The following is a 12,818-nucleotide window of genomic DNA, read 5'->3' as shown; positions in this document are numbered from 1 at the left end:
AAATTAAATATTGCATGTAATTGTCATAAATTAAATATTGCATGTACATAATCCACAAGTTAAATATTTCATGTACATTGTCCATAAATTAAATATTACATGTACATTGTCCATAAATTAAATATGTGCATGTAATATTTAATTTATGGACAATTTACATGTAATATTTAATTTATGGACAATGTACATGTAATATTTAATTTATGGACAATGTACATGTAATATTTAATTTATGGACAATGTACATGTAATATTTAATTTATGGACAATGTACATTTAATAATTAATTTATGGAAAATGTACATGTAATATTTAATTACCAGAAAAATCTTTTTTTGCCAAAAAAAATTGCTGTTATTAAAAAAAAAAAAAGTACTAAATGAAATAACTAATTTTTGAAATTGTTAAAAAATAAATCTTGTCTTATAGGTTTTTGCAATAATTAGCTTTTTTTTACATAATTTTTTCTTATTTTACCACCTAATTATAAAGAAACAAGAAAATATTATCGGCTACTAATTATACAGAAAAAAAGACTAAAAAGTTTTACTATATTTAACTTTTTATCCTTCTTTTTATAGAGAATCTAAGATTAGTAAAAATTCTAGAACCATGTTTAGTTACTCATACAAGTAACTAACCCGATGCGAAATCCGGTAGCAAGCTCATTTCCCACCGGAAATGCTTTATTTGCAATATTAAATTTTAATACAGCATCTTAGATACCTAAAAAATAAAGTTACTTAAATCAAATGATGATTTGAGTAAATACTTCCTTACCATATTATTAAATAATTTATTTTCATGTTCTTCTATCTACAAAAAGGCGGCCGCTGTTTCTATATTTAGTGCTGATTCTAGAAAATATGTTTAAAAATGGTAATTAATCTTGAAATTTCTTTCTTTGTTTTCTTTTTTTATATAAATATTCTAAATTAGTTTGCCTTTGTTTAATTTTATCCATCATTTTTTCCAATTATCAAGTTTTTCTTTATATATTTATATATATAATGTTTACGATACCATAAGCTAAGTTTTATAATATATATATATATATATATATATATATATATGTATATATATATATATATATATATATATATATATATATATATATATATATATATATATATATATATATATATATATATATATATATATATATATATATATTATGACTAATTATGTGTAAATAACATTATTTCTTAGCTTAGTATACAATTAACTACAGTTCAATAACAATAGTTATTTTATTTTTAGCAATTAAAAATTGTAAGAAATTATATCATATATAAATAACTTGAAATTATATCATATATACATAGCTTGAAATTATATCATATATACATAACTTGAAATTATGTCATATATACATAACTTGAAATTATGTCATATATACATAACTTGTAAAATTAACTACATATTTTTTGTAATAGTAATATTATAATCTACAAAAGATATTCATCATCATCATCATCATCATCATCATCATTATAAGAAGATATTCATCTTCTAAAAATGTGTAGTATAAAGCTCATCCTCTAAAAATGTGTAGTACAAAGTGGATGGCAAGACAACAAGTAGTTTATGTATTTTAAGGTTTTCTATAAAAAAATTTATAATTTTACTTCATAGACTTAGATTTAATCATAGGCTATGTAACTAAAGAAAAAAATTTTGTATATATGTAAAATAACAAAAAATACAATAAAAAATACTGCTGTTATAGACATTGTTTAGGATAATAATTTTGACTATGCTCAACTGGACAAAAAAAAAAGCACACATTTATGTAAATTTATTTTTTAATTTTAAAACTAGAATCAAATTGTGAACTAAATTTTACGCTAAAAACAATTTAAATTTTAAAAAAATTAGGCTTTTATATTTTTGAACAGGACTTTTTGAAGCTCACTTAATATGTAAAATTTTCAGTAAAAATTTCTCATATGAAGCATTTCTTGGCCTGTCTGATCATTATTTTCTGTCAATTTGTGATTTTATTTCAAGTTTTATATAAAACTTATTTACAATATTAAAAAAAGTTGTTTTATGATGTTGCAAGTAAGTATTTTTGTATTGAAATTACAAACATCAAAATACTTCTGTTGAGTTTTATTGATTGTATAACAGCATGAAACTTCAATAACTTTCTGACATATGCAGTTGATTTAATTTTTTTGATCTCTTTTTTTTTTACTTTTTTTTTTAGCTTTTAACATGTTATAATTGTTTTATTATTATTAGGCACTTTTTTTTTATCAAAAAGATTACCACAGTGCGAATCCGCTTATCTCATCATAATGGTTTTATTTATTTGAAAACAATTACTTTGATCGTTTAGTACTGTCTGATTATAAAAAGTATTTAGAACCTTTTCCTATTCATACAATGTTATCTATGAGTTAATAACAATGGATGGCTCTGGTCTGTTTAATTAAATGTGTTTTGCTATTATCATATAAACTTTGTGTGTGTATCATTACTTTAAATAATAATATTCAATCAGCGCTGTTGTTAAAAAATATGAGCTTTAGAAAAAGTCCGTTACCACTACTCGGTCGAAAAACAAGTCAAGACGATTCACTACTTTTTGAGTTATCGTTTAAAGTCACACTTTCTGCGCTGCCTAGTTTTTTGGAAGTGCGTCAGTATATTTACCCAATTGTGAGACCCTGGGTTTGGATAAAAAGAGCTAGAGATACTCTCCAATCAACAGAACAGAAATGTTTGTTAATTGCGAAACAAATTTCAAGTGCATCATTGGGAGTAGTTTATGGATACTGTGTAAACGGAAATGAAGACAACATTCGATATATATCAAGTACCGATCTTGATATTTGGCAAGTTAAAGAAAGAGATATACCCCGATATGCCCAAGAAAATCTTATTAAAAAAGTTGGTTTGATTGAAAAAACGAGTACGCTTTTCGTTGAAACCCAGACCGGAATTTATTACAGCAATCAACTTAGAAACCTAACTTCATCTTTACTTGCTATACCGGACGTTTTTAAAATGGTCTCATTTAAAATATCTCACAGCTACAGCCACGTGGTTGTTTGCCCTACTAATGACATTTTGTTTGTAACACACAGTCACGATCCTCGAGGGTTGTGTCTAATCGCAGAAATTTGTATTCGTCTTACAAAAAGAGAGCTTCCGCATACTCTTTTACAAGTAAAACCAATACGTGTTTTAAAAGGGAACTTAACAACATATGAAGCAAGTATTGTAAGAAACGAAGCAAGCTGGCCGACAAATGAGGAACAAATTAAAACATACAAAAAAGCGGTAATAAAACGAACTCGGAAGCAAAGCGCAAGATTAAGCGAAGGGTAATTTATGCAATTTATGTAAATGCAAATTATATATAGCTTTTAGAACAAATTTAACGACTAAAAAGATGCATTTTTAAACTATTATTTAAATGCACTTTATTCTTTTCATATAAAGTTTAATTTTAATGTCAAAATAACTTAAATTAACTCATAATATTGTGTGTTGGACATTTATATCACGCTGTTACCTTTTCAAATTCGCCTCCAATTTTTTAACCAAGTTAAACAACAATTTTATCGCTGAATATTAAAATGTTCATACGATACTATAGTAATACTATCACTGTTGTTTATGATTATGAACTATATTGCTTATGATATTGCGGAACAACCATAATACAATTTAACAAAATAAAATAAAAAATTGAACAGCGATTATATAGTTATTGTTTGGCGCCTGTTGAAACGTTCAAAAAACAGCAAGATGATATTAGATTCATTTCTTAGATGTTATCTGCATCTTAATGCCTGAAAAATAACTTGCATACGTGCACATAAATCACTCCGTAAAAAATAATCCATGACTTATTTGATATATAAGCGTTATACCAATGAATGTAATTGCTTGAGAACAACAGGTAGTCGTTCTCATGTTGAGTTAAAAAAAAAAAAGATTGGTGTCTTACAGTGGTTAATATAAAAATAGCAACTACTATTAATTACATCATAAATACGACGTAAGATGTCTCAATTAATAGCTATTGATAATGACAAATTTACAAAAAGTTATGGATTTGAAACAGAAAAGATATCTGGTATTTTCTTGATTAAGGCGCCAAACATTGTAGAATAAAATAGCGAATAAATAGTTAATTACTATTTTTTTTTAATTACAGATCGCTAAATACTGATTAGTTATGTAATCATTTTATTATAACTACAATAATTAGTATAAAACATGTTAACAATAAATGATGTGTAACCTAAAACTTTACGACACCGTTCATTGTCGAATGTTGTCACGGTGACATCATCTTCAGCGCTTACGTTCCAATATAAGCAAGCTTTAATTTAGTTTTTGCTAAATTATTTATTATTTATCCAGAGTTAGCATTATTTTTGACCAACGCAAAAGTCTTCATAGATTTTCCGATTTTCTACGATTTTATATATTATAAAAAATTTGCTATAAAATGTTTTTTATTTTTAAAAAAATAGTAAACTTAATTAATATAGAAACTATTTTTAATTTGACTTTCTTTTGACTTACTTAGCTTTTAGTTTTTAAGAAATAAATCCATATTGATATATAATCTTTGATAATTAATTAATCTAACATAGTAACGGTTCGGGGGAGGGTTAGATTAGTTCTCCCTGACAGCATAATTAGGGGATATCACTACAGAACAAAACAAAAAATCTCAGAAAAATAATAATACTAATACTATAGTAAGATAAAAAAAAATTTCAAAAACAAAAACAAACGAATCTGTAAAAACAAATAAATAAGTCTAAACAAATCTTTAATATTTGCGTAACAAACACTTTGTGCTTGTAATATTTGCTTAAAAATCATTCAGAGTTATATTTCAATTATTTATTATATTGTATTTTATACTTTTATATTTTATTCATTAATTATATATATTTCAACTATCTAATTTTTAATTTATTTTTATAATTATTTTTTAAATTATACTTTGCTGTTTAATAAGTATTACAACGCACATAAGTATTCCTACAAAGTTAATAGCCGGACAAGAAGTGCTCGGGGTTAAGACAAAATCGATATCTTCTTCTTGAAGTGTCATTAACTTTGTTGTAACATTTATGAGAATTGTAAAATTTCTTAAACGACAAAATATAATTTTGAAAAAAAAAAATAAACTAATTAAAAGTTAAAATAAAATATAAAACTCAGAATGATTTTAAAACTAATTTTACAAGCACAAAGTGAATTTATTTTGTAATGAATTTTTGAAACCCGGACTTTTGTGCGATACGAGTTCAAATGAATTCACCGCCGAATCTGCGCTTGAATAGTATTTCGGTACACAAAAATGTTGGTCAATAACGGATGTTATTTTGGGCTAGTCTTTCTGACTCTTTGTGGATTGTTCTTATGCTAAGTCAAAAAAATATTCGGATATATAAGCATTGTATAGCAAAATATATACTGAAATTCAAATAAATAAATAAAATAAAAATAAAAAAGTATCCTTTTTTTGTAAACCTTTGTAAAAAATGTTGCGAAATTATTTCATAACTTTATTACAAAGTTTTTACAAGAAAATATACTATATACTAATATTTAAATAGAAGTTTGCATTAAAGTTTATAAAGAATGAAATAAGATCATATCAATCAATCAATAAATATCATAAATTTATTTAAGAGCCTCTTTCTGAGAAAACCAGGCAATGCTCAAAAGTGATATCCTGCAACCACGCTCATCTTTTTTATTTAATAATGCTGACAGGGAAGAAAGAAGCTTGTAAATGAAATTTTTTTACCTAATAATTCAAATATTTAGAAATAAAAATTTAACGGTTCCTGAGTTATGGTGAAAATTTTAATCTTGTAACACTTGGAAAGTCATTAGTGGAGTTTTGTGATTTTTAAACTAAATTTAAAGGCAATGTGATAATTGCATTTTTAGTTTCTTTTTATATTAGTATTGCTGTAGTGGATTTATCTCAACAACGCAATATTGCCACACACACACACACACAGGTTTTTTGAATTATAAGAATGGTATTATGGAGTTATAGAAAATCTATACCTTCAATTGTGTTACCTTTCTTATTTCTCATAAAAACTTTTTTAAATGCTAGTCAAAATTTTTAAATGCTAGTCAAAATAATTTTTGACAGTTGGATGGTTCATAAGTACTTTTGCAATCAATTTTCCTTCAAATTTTTAAACCATTAAAATTATAATGGAATACCCTTTTCAAAAACGATACCTTGCGGGAGCCTTTTATGTTTGAGATAAATGATATTTAAAGAAGGTTCCAAATTTGAAAATGTTTGGTTTCAGCTTATGATTTTCAGATTAAGAAAGAATTTTTCGTAGCTTTTTTGATTTTTTTGGAAAGTTACACATATACATCTTAGTTTAAAAATCACAAAATCTCACTAATGACTTTCTAAGTGTTAAAAGGTCAAAAATTACAAATATTTAAAAAAAAATTTTTACAAGTTTCTTTTATATATTATATAACTTTATTTTACTTTATAATAGGTGAGGAGGGGTTTGCAAATTAGTGACAATTTTTTACAGGGGGAAGAGACCATTCATTTTTGCGATACAGCATGTTGTTGTTGTTTTTAAGTTTCTAATCAAGAAAAACTATTGGTTAAAAGAGTACCAATTCAATTCGAACTTAAGTTAAATTAGAATCCAAAAAATTAAGTTTATAAATTTTATTGAAATACACTTTTTAAATTGACTTAAACTTTAGTAGCCTTCGCTGCGTCTATGAATTTACCAGTCAATGATATAGATGATAAATCATTGACTGATAAATTTACTTCGCCGAAACCTATTCAAGTCAGTCGATGTCGGGTAGATTAGGGTAATATGAGCATACTTAAAGATTTCTTAGATGTATGCAGTAAAGATAAAGTTGCTTTGTATTTTTTGAATCGACTATGTGGTGATAACAGGAATCAGTATAATTAGCGTAAATCTATATGCAGTAATTAGCGGCTACCGTCTAAATAAAACGCTGTTAAATTTTTTGCTTTGTTAAAATAATATCATCATGCATGAATAAATCCGTGGCGCGAAATTTCGATACTAAAATAATATAATTAATATTTTCATAAAGAAAAATATGTTAGCTACAAATCTAATCCATTTTTGTTTGAAAAACAATGTATTGAAACATTTAGTTTTGGCTTTATTTAAAGATGCAACTTTTGTGTAATGTAAGCATGCTCAAATTACCTAGTGTTTTTCATTGAAATTACCTAGTTTAAAGTCCTAAAATAGCAGTGGTTTTAATTGCTTTTTGAATAAAAACAAAACATAATAAAATATTTTAATGTTTTAACAATACTAAATATTTTTCTGTAATTACAATTTCAAAAATTTGAATTTTTATTGTTCAAAGGTTTGAGTTAATAAAATTAAAAAAAAAAACGAATTTTTTATTTTTTTCTTGCGGAAAACATAGTCGTATTGTTTCAACAAAAAGTGGCTTAAAATTTGATCTTTTAATGATAAGTTTTGTTAATAACGAATCATTATATTCCAAAATTTTGGATCCAGCATAATCATTTTTGAAAACATTCCAATTTTCGCTTAAGGTGCTCATATTACGGCTATATCAGTTAATTTATGTACGCATTGATTATTATTCTGTAAAATTTTTAAAAATGTTAATAATAAATAAGTATAGTTATAATTAAACAACATTTAAAACATAAAACTACTTTAAAACATAAAACTACTTTAAAACATAAAACTACTTTAAAACATAAAACTACTTTAAAACATAAAACTACTTTAAAACATAAAACTACTTTAAAACATAAAACTACTTTAAAACATAAAACTACTTTAAAACATAAAACTACTTTAAAACATAAAACTACTTTAAAACATAAAACTACTTTAAAACATAAAACTACTTTAAAACATAAAACTACTTTAAAACATAAAACTACTTTAAAACATAAAACTACTTTAAAACATAAAACTACTTTAAAACATAAAACTACTTTAAAACATAAAACTACTTTAAAACATAAAACTACTTTAAAACATAAAACTACTTTAAAACATAAAACTACTTTAAAACATAAAACTACTTTAAAACATAAAACTACTTTAAAACATAAAACTACTTTAAAACATAAAACTACTTTAAAACATAAAACTACTTTAAAACATAAAACTACTTTAAAACATAAAACTACTTTAAAACATAAAACTACTTTAAAACATAAAACTACTTTAAAACATAAAACTACTTTAAAACATAAAACTACTTTAAAACATAAAACTACTTTAAAACATAAAACTACTTTAAAACATAAAACTACTTTAAAACATAAAACTACTTTAAATTAAAACCTCAATATGCGAAATTGCGATGTTTTTAGAATGGAGTTGAACACGAATGCTCGATTAGCCACCTCTCAATATTTTCCACAGCTTTACACAATTACATTCAAATAATTAATTAATTTTTTTTTTTGATGGAGGAGAAGACAGTAAAGTGTGGCAATTTGTTACATCATTTTTTTTCGTTTTTAATTATTTATCTATTTTGAAAGAAACTTTTATAACAAAAAAAAATTAAAATTTGTGATTGATAAATGGCGTTTTGATTCAGTTTTAAACTATTCAAAAGAAATTTTTTTTCCGGAAGCAATGTTTGAAAAGTATTTTGACAAAAGTGGTCTGCGATTCTAAATAGAAAATGAACTCAGTTTAGAATGAGATTTTGATGCAACAGAGTGGTTAACTGAAAATTTTGTAACATATTAATAGTTCATTTCTTTGAAATAAGTATCAAAGATTTTGGAAGTCAGTCCATTTAATTTTTATACTATGACCTGCGAAATAAAGATTTTAACTTTAAAAAGGGAGCAAGTATGTGTAAATAAAGTTCACAAGGAACAATTCTACCTGTTCCAAATACAATTCTAAAAGTATGTTTTTGTTATAAAGCTTTTTTAACTTAGTGTGATAAGTTCTTGCCTACACGATGTTGTCGTAAGTTAAGTAACTATGTAAAAAGAAAAATATAAACTTACGAGAGAAAACTGTTTCTTGTACATAAACCGTTCATTTATGTTTTGATGTTTTTATGAGAATAATAAGATAGGAGTCATCTGTAAATAAAATAAAACTAATTATGTTTGATGCTAAAGATTTATGGTTAGTAAGAAGAGTAAAAGTCCTGGTACCGACTCCAAAAGTATTTTTAGTTCTTATAAGATTTTTATAATAAAAAAGTTGCTTTCTGTTCGACATGTAACTTTCAAACCAGAGTAAGTTTGTTCTTTTTATACCACGATGTTTTAGTTATTTTATTAGGATGGAATAATTTACGGTGTCAAAAGCTTTAAACAAATTTCCATTCAATTAGATTAAATTGAAATGATATGAAAAGATGATGATAAAAATGAAAAGAATAAGTAATCGAGTGATTAAATCAATTACAATTTTATATGATTTTTTTTTTCAAAGTTGTTTAGCAACCACGTTGCTTTTTTGTCAGCATTGTGCTTTTGAGAATGCACATATCATACATTTATGTTTTGTGACGCAACCTCTACATAATACATTTACGTTTTATGACGCGCCCTTTTTTTAGATTTAAAATGAAACCCATAAAATTTAAGTCCGACTCAAACATTGACCAAATGGAAAAAATCACCTGGCGCAGCAGGACCAAAAAAACAAAAAGTTGCAAGTTAAAAATATTTTGCAGTAAAATAAAATTTTGTATAATTGATGCCTATGTTACAGTTGCAACTAAAATGTGCACTTTTTGTTGGCGTCACAAGACAAATCTGAATCTGATAGCAGAAGCAATCAAAGAAATTTTATACAAATCACAACAGTTGCTTAAGATTAGTTGGAGTATCAAATCAGTGCATTCTATACTCTACAGCTTAAATAGCTGATAATCACTCAAATGAGGATCAAATGGCAAATGCGGACCAGACTCAGCTAGTCTAACACTTTTAAGCAGGTGTAGTATAGATAATGTTGCAGGCAAATATGTTTGCAATGTTATATATGATAATATATATACATAATTTTACAGATATAATATATATATATATATATATATATATATATATATATATATATATATATATATATATTATATCTGTATATATATATATATATATATATATATATATATATATATATATATATATATATATATATATATATATATATATATATTTATTTATATATATATCAAATGAGTATAACTATTAAAGAATATTTTTCTTATAATTCAGATTAGTGATGTAAATTTACCTGTAAATTTTAGATTCAAAATTTCCCCGGTAAATTTTAAATCAGAAAACGAAATTTTCGTTTGAAATAAATTTTTACACTCAATGACACCGATGTAATGTAACGGCTGCACCAGTCCAACCATTTTGTCCCAATATTAATTTTAAAAGAGACCATTTTATGACTCTTTAAAACCAGACATCTTTTTTTTATGTTCCAAGTTTTGATATAGTTTTAACTTTAAATATTTATTCTACGACTTATTCTACGCTATAATCTGGCGTTATTAAAACTTCTCTCTTTACATGTGCATAAAATAGATTTTATCTCAATCTGTATAAAAAAACAGTCTGTAGATTAAACAAACAAACATTTCATGAAGTGTATATTAGCTATATTACATGTGGTAAAACAAAGCTTTTGAATATTATATATTTATAAAACGTATAATACTCAATATATATATACAAATACATATTGAATATTACATATTTTATTTCACAATAATATCATTTTTGTTTTTAATAAAAAATAGCTAAATTTCCCAGGCGGTAATTTTTCAAAATTTATCGGTGAATTTACCGAAAAGTTTTTTGGCAAATATTACCTTGCAAAACTAATTCAAATAACACTGCACTTATAAAAAAAAGATCTTGAGGACTGGCATTCTAGAAAATATAGATATAAGTATTGAATACTTTTTTTTATTAAGCTTTATCTATGTAGATTTTGCTGTCATTTAATGAAGATAAGTTAATCAAGACGATGGTTACCACTCAGAAATACACATAAAAGAAGAGAAAAAACTTCGATGATATTTCTCAAAATTCAAAATTCGAAGAACGGAGAAACTCTGAAAAAATGTAAATATATTTGCTAAAATCGAAAATGTTGATGTAAAGGAGTTTATGTAAAAAGGTAAAAACGAAAATGTTGATGTAAATGTTGATGTAATTTTCTAGAATCTATCTGTTTATCCTCAAGCTGTGACTGTTGCTGCAGTTTTCTGTAATTCACTGTTGGATCAGTCATCATATAGACTGCTGAGGAAAATGCTAAGAGCTTTTAATAAGAATGTTTACACGAGTTGGAAAAAAAGTTCATGGCTTAAAAAGTCCTACCGCTCTCTGATATAAAATAATTCTCTTATCTGAGCCAAAATTACATTGTTTCAAATTTTTAGGCCAAAAACAGTCTAAATCTCATGCCAAAACGTAAAAACTATCAAACTTAATTCTTAAAATTGAACTTGGTTGTAGTGGCAGTGAAGGGCAAAAAATGTATAATACACTTCATAATGTCAATACCAATTAAAAAAGTCATAACAAAGTTTTGCTCTTTAAAAAATTTTAACTCTAATTCTGGTGGTGTGGTATTTAATATAGTAACACAAATCCCCTAGCGCAAACTTTTCTCAGAGGCATCTAATAATTCAGATGAGAAATGAATCAAATGAAAATGAGCATTATTTAACTTTTTTTAATGCAGATATAAGAACGACGAAAGAGAAGAGTTTCATTAATATTTTCAATGAACAATCTTTAATACCAAAGTGAACATTGTTGCAAACAGATTGGAAAGGAAATCATCAAATATATGTCACGAACTTGGATGTGTTTACTGTGATCTTTGTGATTCCTTTAAGGAACAATATAAGTATATATGAGCAGTTAAACAGAATTTCACTATAAAATAAAACCATACAGCAAATACTTTTGAACCTCAAGAAAATGGTTCTTCAACTTGAAACTCAAATGAGTATGATGTGCGTGTCATTGGAAAACAAGTCCAAATGATGGATCTAATGTAGGGTTTGTACAAACAATCCATGCATTACTTTTTGAATTTAACCATTTATGGGCAGAGTCTAAGACAACAGTTCTACACAGTAGAGAAGACAAATATACAGGAATTAGTTGCAAATAAATACAAATCAATTAGGGTTTTGCCAATGTATCAAGTCAGGGGATTGTTCTACAAAAGGCAATGTAGCTAGAAATCCTCTGTACAGTGAGAAAAACAGAAAACTTGTTATGAATTTTTTTTTTAGGTGCCCCAAGAAGTCCTTACGATTTTATCACAGAGCACTGCGAAAGAGCATTTAACAGGAAGTTCACGCCTCCTTCCTTACCAATGTTGTATGTTAAAACTTGCCCAGAGGTGGGGTTAAACCACGGAGGCAAGCGCACTAACTATAGCGCTACGGCTGCTCAAACTCACATATTAAATCTGCATCAGCTGAGCAATACGGTCTCCTGTTTCCTAGTATAATTCGTGCTATTTTGAATTAATTTTGACATGTAAGAAAAAAAAGATTATTTTTCGACAAAAATATCCTGGGTTAACTTGATCGACTATTAATAAGCTATTAGGACAAAGGGCTCGGGAGCTAATTGATTTTAATGAAAAAACAGGCCTTAAATTATTAAGGTAAGTAACAAACACTTGATAATAACAGAGAAAAATTGTTTAGAAAAATAAATTAGTTACAGAACTTGGAAAATTGTTTTATAAGACTCTAGGCTGGTCCTGGCCCTTTAGTTACTGAGC

This window comes from Hydra vulgaris, chromosome 09 (genome assembly GCF_038396675.1).
Source record: "Hydra vulgaris chromosome 09, alternate assembly HydraT2T_AEP".
Lineage (NCBI taxonomy): Eukaryota > Metazoa > Cnidaria > Hydrozoa > Anthoathecata > Hydridae > Hydra > Hydra vulgaris.
The sequence above is the reverse complement of the archived record's forward strand: the minus strand, read 5'-3'. Positions refer to the sequence as shown.